Below are 8,241 nucleotides of genomic sequence, written 5' to 3'. Positions count from 1 at the left end.
CATGAGTCTATGAGTAGTCCAACCGATAGCATAACATATTTTTTCTATTGGGGGGTACTTGGCCTCGTACTCTGTAAACTTTTTACTTAAATAGTATATAGCATGCTCTTTCTTGTCAGTTTCATCTCTTTGCCCCAATACACATCCCATCAATTTTTTTTGAATCGTTAGATATAAAATCAACGGTCTTCTTACAACTGGTGGAACTAACACTGGTGGGCTTATCAAATACTCTTTAATCTTTTCAAATGTATTTTGACATTCTTCATCCCATTCACCAGGATTATTTTTATGAAGCAACCTGAAGATTGGATCACATTTCGAGGTAAGTTAGGATATAAAGCGAGAAGTATAATTCAATCACCCTAAAAAGCCTTTCACCTCCCTTTGCATGTGCGGTGCTGATAATTCTTGAATGGCTCAAATTTTATCAGGGTCTACTTTTATACCTCTTTCACTGACTATAAACCCTAACAATTTTTTAGATTTAACAGCAAAGGTGCATTTGGCTAGATTCAACTTAAGCTAGTATCTCCGTAATTTTTTAAAAAGCTTTCTGGGATTAACGGCATGATCTTTCCCTTCTTGAGACTTATCTATCATATCAATAACATATACTTCTATCTCTTTATGCATTATATCATAAAAGAGAGTGACCATCGCCCTTTGATATGTGGCACCAACTTTTTTTAACCAAAAAGGCATAACTTTATAGCAAAACGTGCCTCATATTGTCATAAATATAGTTTTCTCCATATCTTCATAAGTCATTTTGATCTGATTATAGCCGGAGAACCTATCCATGAAAGAAAAAATGGAGTGTTTAGTAGTGTTATCCACAAAGGTATCAATATGTGGTAACGAAAAATTATCCTTTGGGCTGGCCCTATTTAAATCTCGATAGTCCACACACATTCTAACTTTTTCATCTTTCTTAGGAATTGAAACTATATTGGCCACCCATTCATGGTACTTGGCTACTTCTAAGAAACCAACGTCAAATTGCTTTTTTACTTCTTTTATCTTCAACAACATTTCTTGCTTTATGCGTCTCAACTTTTACTGTACTGATTGACATTCTGATTTTAAAGGTAACCTATGCTCAACCACTTTTGTGCTAAGTCATGGTATATCTTGGTAGGACCATGCAAATACATCCATATACTCTTGCAGTAGATTCATCAACTTTTACTTTTCAATCGATGATAGTGAAGTACCGATCTTTTTTTTTTTTTTATTGTCACCATCTCTCAAATTTAATGAGTCAGTTGATTCCTGATAAGGTTCTATAATTTTTTTCTCTTGTTTCATCCATTTCAACATATCATGAGGTAAATCATAGTCTTCTGAATCGACATCGTTATCAAGCTCGTTAATGTGAGTCAAATTTTTAAAATCAAACCCGGTGTTATTACCTTGGTCATCCATAATGTTTATTATTAGAAAACTTAAAAATGGATATAATCACAAAGAAATATATATTGATCTTGGCAAGGGCAAATAGAATGGTAACAAAAGAAAAGAAAAATAAAAAATAGAGAACATGGTATAAGTGAAATGCATTGCATTCATCATTTATTAAGACAATGAAAATAAACCCATACACTTAACCTCCGCATGCTCTTGGGCAGAAGTAATTGGAATTTTTTAGTTAAAAGGTTCAAGGACAACAAAAACGATACACCATTCTTCGAGTCTTCTAAAAAGAAAAAAAGATATCTTCATCTTGCATGACTCTTTCATTTGCTTTCATTTGAAATCGTGAGAAAGCTTCATCTAATCCCATTACTAGTCTCTCTTGTTCAACTTCTATCGACCCAGGATAGACATGCCCAGTTGAACAAAAGGTTTCATACAAATAAGGGAACACCATTTTTCCATCAATCAAAATTTACCTTTTGAGGCGTGCCATTCTCTTTTCTTTCTTCTCCAGCATTACATTCTTTTTATCAATAGCCATAGGCTTATAGCCTAACCTCCATCTTTCTTTATTTTCAATCGGGCATGATGCTCTTGCGATTCTTTGTAAAGCTTTTCCTAAGCCTTGCCCGACTCACCAACCCTTTTTAGCAGTCTATTTAATCACCATATTCGTAACTTTTGATAATTAAGGGATCGGTATCTTTGACCCTTCTCTTACGTAAGTAGCATTTGCTACTTCAAAAACTCTGAAAAAATATTCAATCGCTTCTTCTGCTACCTCAACGTAGGGAGTTGTTAAGGTCTTTGTTACCAATAAATCCTCCTCACCATCCACACTGACTTATTTTCCTTTTATGATGAATTTTACCTTTTGATGTAAAAATGAAGGTATAGTTTTAGTCGTGTGAATCCAAGGTCTTCCAAGTAGATAACTATATGCAAGAGTTATGTCTATTACTTGAAATATAACGTTGAAGGTATAGGGACCGATCTGTAATGGGATCTCTATATGGCCAATTGCCTCTTTTCGTATCCCGTCAAACACTCTTACAACCATATGGCTATTTTGCATGTGAGAGAGATCCACTGAAAGCTTTGATAATGTCGTCAGAGGTATAACATTAATAGATGATCCATTGTTAATCAGCACTTTGGCCATAGTGTGAGACTTACACTTGATAATAATATGTAAAGGCTTAACACTACCATGTTCTTCCGGAGGTATTTCATCATTATTGAAGGTGATAAAATTTGAGGCAATGATATTTCCAACCATGTGATCTACCTTCTCAACAGAAATGTTATGCTTGACATAAGCTTGGTTGAGCATTTTCAGCAAAGCATTCCTATGCGATTCAGAATTCAATAGTAACGACAATAAAGAAATACAAGCTGACAATTTATTTAATTGGTCAACCACATTATACTCACTGTGTTTAATGATCTTTAAAAACTCATAAGCTTCTTTTTTTTATACCGATTTGTTAACTTGCACTTTCAAACTTACCATCGATTGAGAATCTTAGCTTTTCCTTGTGTCTTTTTTTTTTATCTTTCTTTTCCCTTTCTTGGCCCTTTCTGATATTTCAGGAGTATAAATTCGAGCACTTCGGGTCATTCCTCTTATTTTCGCTATGTTGACGATATTCTCTGCGCTTGAATTATTCAAGATCATATTAGGCCCTCGCATCACTACATCATAATCGTATCGCCATGGGACTGCTTTATTAGTCTGATAAGGGAATGGACTAGGGACATAAATGGTCATTAATATCCTGAAAGAGGAGATGATTTTCTCAGTTAGGAGCTTCGGTTTCTCATCATAGTAGATAGTGAGAGGTTTGGGGATAAAAGACTTGCCAAGACGTTCGTCACCCACTGTATTCACACTATTTCCATCATATTCATCATAGAACTCAATGATGGCCTTATCCATCAAGCTCTGCAATGTTTGCTTAAAGACCTCACAACTTTGGATCGAATGTCCAATTGTTTTCCCATGGTATTTGTAAAAATGGTCAGGATCTTCATGACTTTCATTGTCATCCAAAAATAATGGTTGAATTATGCCCGTCTCATATAAATAGTTATACACTCATTCAAAAGGGGTCATCACTTTATCCATGCATATTTTAATCTTTTCATATTTTTCCTTACCCACCATATTGATTTTCCCTTCAGTGTGATCCTGTAAAGGGTTTTCACTGACACTTGGCTTGAATTTAGTATCAAAAGATAAAAGCCCATCATTTATCAAACATTGCACCTTATGTTTAAATGTCGTGTAATTTTTAATAGAGTGTCTTGTAACTCTGTAATGATAATTGCATTTGACGTTAGGATCATACCAACTTGGGTAAGGTGATTTTAATGGTTTCACATAAGTATGAGCAATAAGGTGGTCTCTCATTAATTAAAAGTACAAATCGGTATAAGACATGGGAATTAGGTCAAAATGAGGTTTTTCTCAATTGTTATTATTCTATAAGTTTCTTTGATTGTTGTTTAGGTAAGTTTGTTAGGTAAATGGTCAAGCTAGAGGTGTAGAGGTGTAATTAGATGGTTGAGAGCTACAACTTGGTCTGGGTAACGATTGTTAGGGTGCTCGATAATGGTATGGTTATTGAGAGATTTGGTTTGTGGCAGAGTAGTAAAAGAAGTATGGATTATATAGGACAAAATGATAGTGTGAGGGATTTCTGTGAGTGACAGCATGTGTCTCCTGCTTTTTCTTCTTTAAAGTTATTGTCTTTTTTTTGGACCCTTCAATTTTGCCACTTTTGATAGCGTTTTCTATAATCTCTCATAAGATTACCATGTCAAAGAAGTTTTTCATGGCATTCCCCACAAATCTGTCATAATACGAGGCTTTCAATATATTGACGAATAGCACAGTTATCTTTTTTTAGGTCAGTGACGGTTGGACCTAGGCCATTGTATTTCTCCACCGATGTGCATATTTTTTGAAAGTTTTCATCGATTTTTTCTCTATATTTTGTAATGACAGCCTATCAGAGGCTGTATCCAAGACATGCTTATACTGAGCAAGAAAAATTTTGGTCAAGTCTTTTCATGAACGAATTTTGCTTTTATCTAACTGTACGTACCATTTAGCTATTGAACCAGTCAAACTATCTTGGAAATAGTGTATCAATAGTTTGTCGTTATGGGTATGACCTATCATCTTTCTATAAAACATGATAATATGAGTAGAAAGACACTTTGTTTCATCGTATTTCTCAAAATCTAAGGTCTTAAATTTTGGTAGAATAACCAAGTCAGGCACTAAGCTGAGCTCATTAGTGTTAATAACCCCATAAATGTCATTACCTTCAATTGCTTTGAGCCTCTCTTCAAGTTGGTCATACTTGTTTCAAAATTTTAAATTTATAACAGGTTCTGACATTTCGTGAGACTTCTCCTATTCAACAGGGTCATCAAGATTCAATACCATGATGAGATTGACTGGGATGGGTCTTGAATTGGTATTCAAGTGGATCGGTTGTTGACTTGCAGAATGATTGACATAGAGGGTATGACTGTGCACTTGGTGGTTATATGTGTATACCCCGAGGAACTTGAACTTGAACCTGAGGCGGAGTGAATCCCGGAGGGTATAATGGCTCTTTCATATTAACCTCATCTCATGTCCTTGACTCGTTAGTGACTCATTTTCCTTTCATTGAACCAAGCAACAATTGTCTTAATTCAGTCATTTGTGTTTTGATGCTCTGTTGTATTTTCATCACTCTTTCTCGTATCTTCTCCTGTGCCATTTCAACCCTTTCAAATCTAGCTGTATTCTCTTCTTTCATGGCTCGAGTCTAAGAACGAGTATTATATCTATGCGAAATTGACAGATTTTGATTCCTCGACTTTGTTATCCTTGAACTTTAGTTTATTAACCATGAATTAGATTGCATGATATAATGTCGTTGATATTATTATTAGTATTTACATTTATGAAAATGCATGCATGAAATGAATGAAATGCAAATTAGGGTACTATCTTGGATCGATCGAGACAAAAAGAAACTTTCATTAACCATAAGAGTCTTTATACATCATCCAATCATTCTTGCATTAAAGCCATAAAAACATTTTATTTGAGCATATTGCTCCTTAGTTTCATACAAAAAATGTAATAATCTTTGACTATGGTCTTGGGTTGATACAATCTCTCGTTTCAGTGCTTCCGTCATTTCAACCATGTTGCTTGCTTTTTGAACAGCCTTGTAGATTTGAGCAGTTAGATGTTCGATGTATTGTTGTCTCCCTAAACTTTCCACTCTCTACATCTCTCGAGCATCTACCTCCATATTGTAAGTGCGAGCCCAATAATCCTCTCTCTCTTGCCACTCAGTCAAAATCTTATCTATGTGACTCTAATTACTTATCAATTGAAGCTCCAAGCTCATTAATTAATGCTCTAAGGCTTTTTTCTCACTTTACAAATTGGAGTTCTTGTTTTGTTCCCTCCTTAGTTCAACTTTTAGCTTTTCACTTTCTCTTTGGTGCCTTGCTACCTTTTCAGAAGCTCCTAAAAGTTTTTATTTCCATTCATGCTATTTTTTTGTGAGTGTAGAGATCATTTCTTTGTTCTCTCGAGCTCTGTTCTTCTAATATTCCATCATATTTCATAGTTCTTTCACATCCTTCTTGGATCCCTTCAAAGGTCTACTATCCAACCTCAATTTTTTATTTTCTTGATGCAGATTTTACAAATCCTCTTTCAATACTTTTCGTTCTTTAGTCAACTTCTATACTGCATCATTTTTCATCATCAAATCATATCTCAATTGGTTAACATGATCCATCATAACCATTTTTTCTTTTTTTAACCTTTTTTTTTAATTTTAAACTCTCGTTAAGCAATCTCAAAAGTTGATAATACTGGTACTAAAATAAGAGCTGACAACTTCTCTGAAACATCGACTGGTAGAAGCCTAATTTCGTTAACCTTTTTTATCCTCTACGTAAGGTAACCTTCTACAACATTATCTGTGAATCTAGCTGAACTCATTTGGTTGACCTGCTTTCATGCTTTGATGATTTCACGAACCTTTTTCACATAACTGGGTGTTTCATAATCAAACTCGAGTGAACCGAGCCTATGAGTCATAGAGATGAACTATCGTGAGTCATTTTATCTTTGAATCATAAGGGGCATGTAACTCACTGCCCCGTATATTCCTAATAAAGGTACCCATGACTCATCTCCACAACTATATAAGATGGCCATCGGAAGCATCCATGGTGCCTTCCATGTTACATTCTCGCAGTGAGCTTCAGAAAGAATGCCAACCACTGACCTTTTATCCAATATTTTCTCTATTTTTTAATAATAAACTCCTTGATAGGACTGAAATACATGAAGAATGGCCGAAATGATGTCTTTTTTTTCTCCAAAAATGGCTTCTTAGCTAGATAAAAAATAATTGAGCATACCTCATAAATTGTCATTCACCTTTTCTTCGATAAAAATTAAGTGATCTAATAGTCTCTGCCAAAATAGTTGGTGAATAGTTTATACCTTTATCTAATTACTCAAAGAAATCAACCATAGATGCTTCTATATGTCATAACACTTTAGGGAATATCATCAATCCATACATGGCCAAAGCAAACACATCCAACCCCTGATCAGTATCAATATACTTTTTTATGTACTCAAGTAGAAAAGTTGATGGAATGGTCTTAACCCCATTTTTTTCCTTCTTATGCTTGTCTATCTCTTCAACCTCTAATTGCATGATCTTGGCTAATTTCTTTCTATATTCGGTAGTCTTATACTTTTTTTAATAGATCTTATCTTGATTGGTAGACTCTATCCGGAGTAAAAAAAAATATTCTTCGATCGTGGGGGCCAAGTCTTCTTGGTTGAATACAAAGCATCGATAAGATGGATCCCAAAATTGTATTACGGCTCTTATCAACTGTTCATCAACCTTCACTGACATAAGCAGTGCCACATCCTCGTATTTCTTAGAAAAAGATTCTTTTCTTTCTGTTCTTCACTGTTTCCAAATGGCTTTCAATTTTGATATATTATCCTGACTAATATCCATATACACTGACTGTGGTAGCACTGATATGTGACCATCTACTAAGTAATCTCTTTCTTTTCCCTGAGTACTTTCTGAATGGCTCTTAACCTCTAAGTAGCTCTTACACATAGACGACATCCTTTTAAGTTTTCTGAAAGTTTTTTTTGCTAAAGATTGATCCAAAATAATACCCTCTAGAAATATGGTACCTATATGATACATGCAACAAAATCAAAGACAACAAAACAAATCAATAATGTAAATAAAACAAATAAATAAAAATGAATAAATAAATGAACAAGTATAACATACGTCATAACATAATATACATATTGTCTTAATTTAGGTAATTTTCTCGTAAAAGGGACAGTATGGCTTTATTCTGAAGTTAGACTTTACGGCTCACTATATGTCGGGTTAAGATTTACATGTCTAAAGGTTCCCAGACTATTCCTTACATCATCATCCATTATAGACTAGTAAGGCTCCCCGATCTTCACCCATTACAGGCTATTAATGGAACGGGTTCAATCTGAGTAGAAGTGTTTCGCTAGCAAATATGGAGGTTATCACCTCACGAGAGCGTAGCTACTTCACTTCCTCCTAAAAGGGATAGAGCCCAAGTCTAGAGCTCATGCATGAATATGCAAAGTGTGTGCAAAATAATGTATTAATCAAAATACCATAAACACAAAATTAAAATAAAATAACAACTAACATACAATTTAGCTTATTCATTAACATATATTTTTGAAAAATCAAAATAAAGGAG

Source organism: Durio zibethinus, chromosome 11, assembly GCF_047325235.1.
Source record: "Durio zibethinus cultivar Kanyao isolate XHJ-2024 chromosome 11, ASM4732523v1, whole genome shotgun sequence".
Lineage (NCBI taxonomy): Eukaryota > Viridiplantae > Streptophyta > Magnoliopsida > Malvales > Malvaceae > Durio > Durio zibethinus.
The sequence above is the reverse complement of the archived record's forward strand: the minus strand, read 5'-3'. Positions refer to the sequence as shown.